General features: G+C 48.9%; 1 pseudogene; it reads left to right on the forward strand.

Annotated features, from left to right (window-relative positions):
- The first annotated feature begins 911 nt into the window (after nt 1–911).
- On the forward strand, nt 912–979 carry LOC119978573 (annotated as a pseudogene).
- The last annotated feature ends 8,318 nt before the right edge of the window (nt 980–9,297 follow it).

Raw genomic sequence — 9,297 nt, forward strand, 5'->3', positions numbered from 1 at the left:
GGCGCTGTCTGCTGCAATGCTCTGTATCTAAATACTGCCGGTAATTATTTACATTTGTACATGAAGGTAAAATACTTCCTAGTATCTAAATGGGCATGTTGCACTCTGCAGCGCTTCAAAACCTTTACCTATAATGGTTTTACACGGCCCCCATCCCCTCAGTGTATATTGGCTGGCACAGTGGCCTTTCCCCATTGCACCTTAGCGGTCACTGCCCCACGGTTCAGTGTCTCCCTCGGCACGTTGTCCACGACCTTGGAATATGTCAGTCTGAAACTCTCAGTCGAGGACAATTCCTTGCACTGGAAAACCAACAACCTTCTGGCGAACCAAAGCGTGTCTTTCCCAGAGTTGATGATCACAAGGTGATGTGCAACCATCTCATCCCTGCTACTTGCTCAGGTGAATGAGAAATGAATTCACCTGAGGAAGGAGCAGTGCTCCGAAAGCTAGTGTTCAAAACAAACATGTTGGACTTTAACCTGGTGTTGTAAGACTTCTTACTGTCCTCACCCCAGTCCAAAGCCGGCATCTGCACATCCAGATGTTTGGGTTGCTGACTGCACAAGACTTTGGCTTTTTGACTTTGGAGAGCACAAAGAGAATGCGAAAAGCAATGATAACCTCCGAGCGGTAGAGTGGCACAAGTCCACAGTTTCCCTTCCGTGGAAGTGGATATGCCCCGCCCACTCAGCTACATAACTTGAATTCTTTTGGGAGGTACAAGAGGCATCCCTCTTTCTGGAAACATTAACGGTTTGTAGTTAATTATTAAAATTTATATCAATCAAATTGTTCACTCTTCGCTACTGGTGTTAATCATCTGTGTGTTAAACTAGTGCAGTCTTACAGAGCTCCGTGCGCCCAGGGTAGTGAGTAAGGTTGGTGTGAATGTGAATGTACATGCACTCTGGTTTGTCTTCAGATGGTATAAATCTTTCGCCTTTTACTAAAGATTTCCGTTGGGAGGAGCAAGCAACTGCTGATCACTCTTAAGTGCCAGCGAGAAATTACCTGATTAAAATCCTTACTCTCAGTTCAATTCGGTTTTCAGAAACAGGAGAGGAAGAGGAGGAAGAGAGAACAGATTGGTCAGAGCTAAAAGAGAATGCAAAAAAGTATGTCATGTGAACCGAGGGTTGGGTCTCGCCACCATCTTTCCCAAGCAAAGCCGCACCCACCGTGCCATGCCACCATCCTTTCCAGAGCAAGTCATATCCACTGCACCCCCAGATCCACCCCCAGTACCAATGCACCCAGTCACAACCGAACAAAGGGTAAGGAATACCCCAGGCCTGGCTCTCGTGCCCAAATGGGCGACGTTTCTAATAAAATTGTAACTAGGGGTGGCATGTGGCGCAGTTGTTAGCACTGGGACTGCGGCGCTGAGGACCCGGGTTTGAATCCCGGCCCTGGGTCACTGTCCATGTGGAGTTTGTACATTCTCCCTGTGTTTATGTGGGTTTCACCCCCACAACCGAAAGATGTGCAGGTTAAGTGGATTGGCCATGCTAAATTGCAATTTAATTAGAAAAAAATAATTGGGTACTCTAAACTTTTAAAAAATATATTTAGAGTACCCAATTTATTTTTTTTCCAATTAAAGTGCAATTGAACCTGGCTAATCCACCTACACCGCCCATCTTTGGGCTGTGGGGGCGAAATCCATGCAAACACGGGGAGAATGTGCAAACTCCACACAAGCAGTGACCCAGAGCAGGGATCGAACCTCGGACCTTGGTACCGCGAGGCAGCAGTGATATCCACTGCGCCACCGTGCTGCCCGGGTACTCTAAACTTATATTAAACAAAATTGTAACCTGCTGACCCACATAGCTTCTTTGAAGACATTAGATAACAAAAAGATAATGCACGGATTGGATGAAAGGGAGGAAGTTAAATTGATAGTTATGTGTCTGTCCGATCGGCCCTGCCAGCCCCTCAAAATGTCGGGGAGGGAGGCCTAGATGAGATGAAGGAGGTGTAGCCACCTAAAATGGACGCTGAGCTGCAAAGTAAGCCAAGCGCTAAGACTGCAGGGAAAAAGGCAGTTTAGCCAAAACAGCAGTCTGCAAAGAGAGCATTTTGCATTCTGCAAGTAGCAGAAACCAGTTTGGGCTCAGGTGAGAAGACCTTAGTTAGGTGCAAATGGCAAAACGCTTTGCATATTAATAAGGCAATCAGACCTGAACACCCACACAATAGAAACATTTGACTCTGAATGGACACATTCGAACCAAGGCCCAGACATCGAGGCACCAGAAACCTCCAAACAAAAGGGCATAAGAAACGCCCCCCCCATCACGGAGACCCCCTCGCATTGGGGAATTCAAACAGTATCGATGAGGAATTGACCCAATAGATGACCAAAGGTAAAGCCCGCCCAAGAAGAGGGAAGGACATTGGGGACCCCTATAAATATAGACCCCCACACATGGTCCTGTCTGTTGTTTCGTGCTCCGGCTTTGACCAAGACCTCCGACTCGTATCCTGACTCCAGCCGTTGAGCACCAGCCGCCGAACCGTAAGTGCCAATACGACGCTCGCTACGCGAACCAAGCCCGCTAGACCCCCAGTGACCAGCACGCTTTCTGAAGGTTGCAGCCCAAGACCGGGACGAAGGCCTCGCTCCCTGACCTTGCCTGTTCCTGTGTAGTTAAGTATTCTGTTTGCTTAGTTTAGTCATAGCTTAGTCCCTTAGTGTGTGCATGCGTATTTATTATAAGTGTAATAAATATTGATCGTTTGGAACTTACTAATCGGTGTATCGTTTTATTACTTTGAACTTGACCTTGGAATATATGTGAGTTGTCTATATGGCAACTGGCGACTCCTGAGCTGAAAAATACATAAGACAGAGCCTAGTGGTGTTAAGCACACGGCCTTTAACACAGGCAAGTTAATACACCCCAATAAACGCGTTTTGCGCCCATAGCAAACGTGCAACATTTAGTGGCGACTTCCTGACGGACACGGTTATAAGTGGTACCCCCACTTCGTCGAGGACCCTGAAATTTGAATTGGAAATCTGGTAAAGAAAACGGAAAGAAATCACAAATATTCAAGGTGTTCAAAGCAATAAGCGTAATTCGGAAGTGTGTTTAGTGCATGCGTACTAACAGGGTTGTAAGGAAAACCTGAAAGCATTTTTGTTGCGACAAACTTTCGGTAGTTTTGTGAACGGAACATAGCATAAGCCGTACCCGTTTCGTGAGACATAACCTCAACACCCCCTGTTCCTAAATTTAAAAGTGAGTCAGAGAAAATGGCCATGCAGGCAATGGAACGCCTCATGAACCCAGAACGGTTTGTGGTCGCAGCGACCAGCAGCAGTAGCAGGGTAGGTCAGTGTCCCATGTGGGAGCTGGAACTCCGCAAATATCTGCAAGGAAAGGGATGGCGCCTTTGGAAAGAGTTTTGTCTGAATGAGGAGACAGGTCCCGGAAGTATAGGACATACTTGGTGGGAGAACCTCTCTCAAATTCACAAAAAGAACATGAGTAAAGCACGTAAACCGATGGCGATTGTGTCCTGTTTGGCACAATTGCGAGGCACAGAGGAGGTCGTTCAGACGCTCCGGGCAGAATTAGAGGAACGGAATAGAATGAGTAAAGTGGATGTCAGGGACATCGAGAAGGAAAATATGGATCTAAGAGGGAAGTTGGCAGAGAAAGGTAGAGAGGTGGATGATGCCAAGAGGGCACATCAGTCTTGTCTAGCCCATCTCAGCAGTTCCCAGACCCAGTACGAAAAGGCCTATCAGGACGTGCAACGTGCCGTCCTGATAAGAGAAGAATCAGACAAGCAGATAGAGGCTTTGCAGAGGCAATGCTCTGACCTTAAAGCAGCTTTGAGAGCACTCCATGCTGCAACCACAGAACAAAGGCAAAGTACAGTAGACCACGCGAAATGCAGGAAACAGATTGCAGAGCTGCAATCGCTGCTTTCGGTGCAAAATGGGTTTCAAAGCACCTTTGGAACCCAGTTAGATGAGGAAATGCCCCAGACTGGAAAGAGTTAAGTGAGACAGCGCAGCGTTATGTTCAGGGAACATGTGCGCCAGCAGCACAGCAGAAAAGGCAAGCACCCCAACCCACAGATCAGCTCCTTACCATTCCAATGAATCCAGTCACCACCCAGAGAAAAGCGACCACAGAAGGCGCACCCGATATAACTTACACCACCCCCTTAACTGTAACCCAACTCAGGGACGCTGTGAGAAGATCACTCCGTTTCTCCCCACCGCAGACCCCCACCAGTTTTTCGCTAAGGTAAAACAGCAGGCTACCATGTACGGCCTGGACGAGAGAGCAGGTCAAACTCACAGTTCTGAGTTTGGACCAATCGGTTGTAGCAGCCCTCCCCGACCCACAGAACGTTGGCGGAGGAACCCTAGAGGAAATGCACACCTCCATTTTAGATGCCATAGGGTATAATCGAGGTGACCCCGTAGAAGGACTTAATAAGTGCCGGCAGAAGAAATCCGAGCACCCCACAGCATTCGCCGGAAGGCTGTGGATCCATTTTAATGCAGTATTTGGCGATTTAAATAGAGCCCATTTGAACCGTGAAAACATGGTTAAATGGACGCGCACCATAATTTCACATGCAACAGAAGCAGGACAGAGCGCTTGCAACAGCTATGACCCCTCAGAGGAAGCCCATAATGAGAAGTGGGTCCTGAAAAGATTGTCCCGCGCTTGGGAGCAATCAGTTCAGGGCAAGAGTAGAGTTCAATCCCCAGAAGAAGCTCAGGCTGCAGCAGACATACAGGCAGTGAGAGAGCACCAAAAACCCGCATGGGTGAATGAGGGAAAGAGCAGCCCTCCACAGAAGTCGCAGGAATGCTACAACTGTGGACAGTTAGGGCATTGGGCAAAAGAATGTAATGGACCCCAGAGATCACAGAGAGGCCAGCAGACAGGCACTCTGAATCGGAATAAAACAAAACCGATCCATAGTATAGGGATACAGTCAGGACAGACCAATGTGGACGGAACGGACTGACGGTGTTCGGGCTCCCCCACTTGGGTCTGTGACACACTATGGGATCCATCAGGAAGACCGGTAGTCACGGCAAAGTTAAGAGGAAGCCCATAGAGTTACTTTGGGACACAGGAGGCTCCCGAACCACATTACTCCACCACCACGGCACACACAGACACGTGGCCGACCACCTCCACCATCACACTTAGCGGGTTCACCGGACACTCGCAGCAGGGACACATTACAGCACCCGTAGCAATCCAGCTAGGGAACATTTCCACCAAACACCCCATTGTTTTAGTAAATCTTCCCCGGACAGCAGAACACATCCTAGGGATAGATTTTATGAACGCCCATAGCCTGTCGTTCACCCAGTGAACCAATGTGTCTGGCGAATGGCAAGATCGGACAGAGCACCCGCTACTCTCACAGTAGGAGAGTACGCTAACAGATTAGTGCAGTGGGAGAATACTCATTTGACCCGACTACACTAAACACGGACAGACAAGTTAAAGCAGTACTGAATAAACACAGGACAGCATTTGCCAGTCACCGGCATGACTGTGGCAGAATGGCTGGACAAATTCACGTTACCGGACCTGACCCCAGCCACAAAAAAATATAGATTTCCCCTAGAAGCAGAGGTAGAAATAGAGAAAGTGATAGGTAGCTTATTGGAGCAAGGTGTGCTTAGAACAGTAGCCTCGACCAATAATGCCCCTATTTGGCCAGTGAGAAAGCCCGACGGATCATGGCGTCTGACCATTGATTATCGGGAACTCAATAAAGTAACCCCAGCAGTAGCCCCCACGGTAGCAACAAGTCCCGAGACCATGCTCAAACAGGGACTCAACTCCAAATATTTCACGGTTTTGGACATTAGCAATGGCTTCTGGTCAATCCCATTGGCAAAGGCGTGCCAGTACAAATTTGCCTTCACTTTTAAAACACAACAGTATACGTGGACATGCCTTCCACAAGGATTCCACAATTCCCCCTCCATTTTCCACCGACAGTTGGCGAATGGCTTAGAAAAATTTTCCCGCCCCGAATGTCTGGTACAGTATGTAGACGACCTACTACTGCAGACAGACACAAAGGCAGAGCACATTACGCTTCTGGCGAACTCCTGGAACTTTTAACCGAGATTGGATGTAAAGTTAACCCAAGAAAGGCCCAGATTTTGGAAAGTAAAGTGATGTATTTGGGAACAGTCATCACACACGGCAAACGCGAGATCGAATTCAAAAGAATTGATTCGATTGTCAAATTGCCCCTTCCCCAGAATGTTTCAGCCCTCCGGTCGTTTTTAGGACTGGTTGGTTATTGTCGGAACCACATCGACGGATTCACGACAAAAGCCGCCCCACTCTCAGACCTCCTTAAGAAAGGAGCCCCCTGGGAATGGCTTCCGCAGCATACAGAGGCTGTGGAAGAGTTAAAGAAAGCCCTTAGCGCAGCACCCGCGCTACAAGTCCCAGACCAACTTTCCCCCTATGCAATAGAGGTAGCGAGCACAGATCTGACCCTCTCGGCCGTGTTACTTCAGGAACGGCACGAGCAGCTAAGACCAGTGGCTTATGCCTCCCGACTGTTAGACCCAGTTGAACAAGGATTTTCAGCCTGCGAGAGGCACCTCCTTGCTGTCTTCTGGGCAGTGCAATATTTCTCTTACATTACCGGACTCAACCCCACCACCATTTTGACCGAGCACACCCCCACACAGTTACTCCTAGACGGTCGACTGAAGGACGGTTCAGTTAGCCAGATTAGGGCAGCTAGGTGGACACTACTTTTACAAGGACGGGACATTACAGTAAAACGGACCCGCACACACACATTTTTAGCCGACAACCTCCAATACCCAGGACAGCCCCATGAATGTGAAATTGTAGCCCCCTACATAACACAGGACCCTTTATAGCGAAGACACCCCCCAGGAAGATAGGGAACCCAAAACAAAGTCCCCAACCCACAGACACGTGTGGACCACTGAGGATTTACGTAGACGGTTCATCCACAGTTTTAGAAGGTGAGCGTATCACAGGATGCGGCATCTATGTAGAGGACGCGCAGGGTCGCGCTCTCGAAGAGATAGCTTTAAAATTACCGGGACACTTAGGCGCGCAGGCAGCAGAGCTCGCGGCCATAGCTTATATAGTGGACCACCCCGATTCTTTCCCCAGCCCAGCGGACATATATTCAGACAGTTTATATGTCTGCAATAGTTTAACCGATTTTCTGCCCCTGTGGAGGACACGAGGTTTTGTCTCCGCAGATGGGAAACCCCTTCCATCAGCCCCTTTACTCAAGCACATTTTGGAGAAAGCGAAGGACAGGACCTTCGGCATTATCAAAGTAAGAAGCCACCATAGGTCATCCCCCCCTGGGAATGTAAAAGCCGACGCACTGGCTAAGGCAGGTTCCAGGCGAGGACACTTATGGACACCCCCAGCTAGCGCACCAGCTAGCGCCCCTGTGAGCGCAGTCCAAATCTCACAGACCAGTATTAAAGATTTAGTAGACGCACAAAAGCAGGATGAGGATCTCAGGGAGATTTTCAAAGGCAACTTTGTGCCACAGTATGATAAATTCAGACACGCACTGACCACACATGAGGGTGTGATCATAAAGGATCAGCTTTATGTGGTCCCGCAGCAGGACAGGAATGAAATGATTGCTTTGTTCCATGATGGACACGGGCACCAAGGGACCGACGCAACCACGAGGCACCTCAGGCAGCTCTGTTGGTGGCCTAACCTAAGGACAGATGTAGGTCACTACATCGAGAATTGCCTTATTTGCGCCCAGAATAACCCGGAGAGGTATTCTAAAAAGGCACAACTTCGGCATACGACCAGTTAATGGCCCCTGGACAAACCTCCAGATCGACTTTATAGGACCATTGCCCCCTTGTAGGAATGGCTATAAATACGTTCTGGTGGTCATCGATACCTTTACCAAATGGGTAGAGGCATTCCCCTCTAGAACGAATACAGCTAAGACAGCTGCAAAGATCCTGACCCACCACATCTTCACGAGATGGGGTTTACCCCGTAGCATTGATTCGGACCAGGGATCTCACTTTACAGGACGGGTCATGAAGAACGTCCTGACAATATTTGGAATAAAACAAAATTTTCATATTGCGTATCACCCACAGTCCAGCGGGATTGTAGAGCGCATGAATCGGACCCTAAAATCAACGCTTAGAAAAAGGTTCAAGAGAACAACTCCACATGGGATTCAGTGCTCCCATTTGCATTAATGTTCATCAGAAATACAGTTTCCACTTCCACAGGATACACACCACACACACTCATGACCGGACGCCCTATGAAAGGTACAGAATTCCTTTTAGGACTGGACATGACTAGCCCCGAAGTGACGGCCCTCACACACGAAAAGGCAGTTAAAGACTTGGTTGAGACTGTGAGGTCTGCACAGATTGCAGCCGCAGTTCAGCTAGGGAAACGCCGTAAACAACGCACAGCTTGTTTTAACAAGACCGTACACCCCACAGAATTCCAGGTTGGGCAACAGGTAATGCTATCTGTATACAACCCCAGCAGTTTTTTGGCACCAAAATATTCCGGACCATACTCAATTTCGGATAAAATTAGCCCCTCAGTTTATAGGATAAAATATCCTAATGGTAAGACCGCGTGGTTCCATATCAACCAGTTAAAGGCATATGGAACACAGGCCAACCATGCACACCATGTCCTGCTAGACGCAGCAGAACACCTCACCCCACCCACTAGAGACACGTTTCCACCATCCCCCTCACAGACCAGTTCCTCATCGGACTCGCCCACGACTCCGCCCACTGACCACGACAGACCACGCCCCGAAACGCCCACAAGCTGCCGCGGCAGAGACAGCGATACAGACACTGACTCTGAGGACAGCCACAGCACACCACACTACAGCCCACATAGCAGCGACTATGACCCCGACTACAGTGACCCCATGGAAGTCACTTACATTAAAAACCCAGACCCACCACCCGACCCCGACCCCGACAATACCCATTCACTTTTGGAACCAACACTCTGGCACAGGGACAATTCGTACCGACTTGTCCGCAATGACGAACGTGACCCCCAGTCACACAATTCAAAGATATCATGCCTGATCCACACAAGGGTGTGGGATCCGGGAGAGCAGGACGACACGGTGTCTGAATCCCGATACGGCAACCCCTTTGTGACCCTGTTCACAGAGACAGAGGAAAAGTGAGGTGTCCAGATGATGTAAAATAGGAATCGTTTGAGGGAAACAATGTCCTTTCTGATGGAACCTGCACGT

The sequence above is a fragment of the Scyliorhinus canicula genome, chromosome 1 (assembly GCF_902713615.1).
Source record: "Scyliorhinus canicula chromosome 1, sScyCan1.1, whole genome shotgun sequence".
NCBI lineage: Eukaryota > Metazoa > Chordata > Chondrichthyes > Carcharhiniformes > Scyliorhinidae > Scyliorhinus > Scyliorhinus canicula.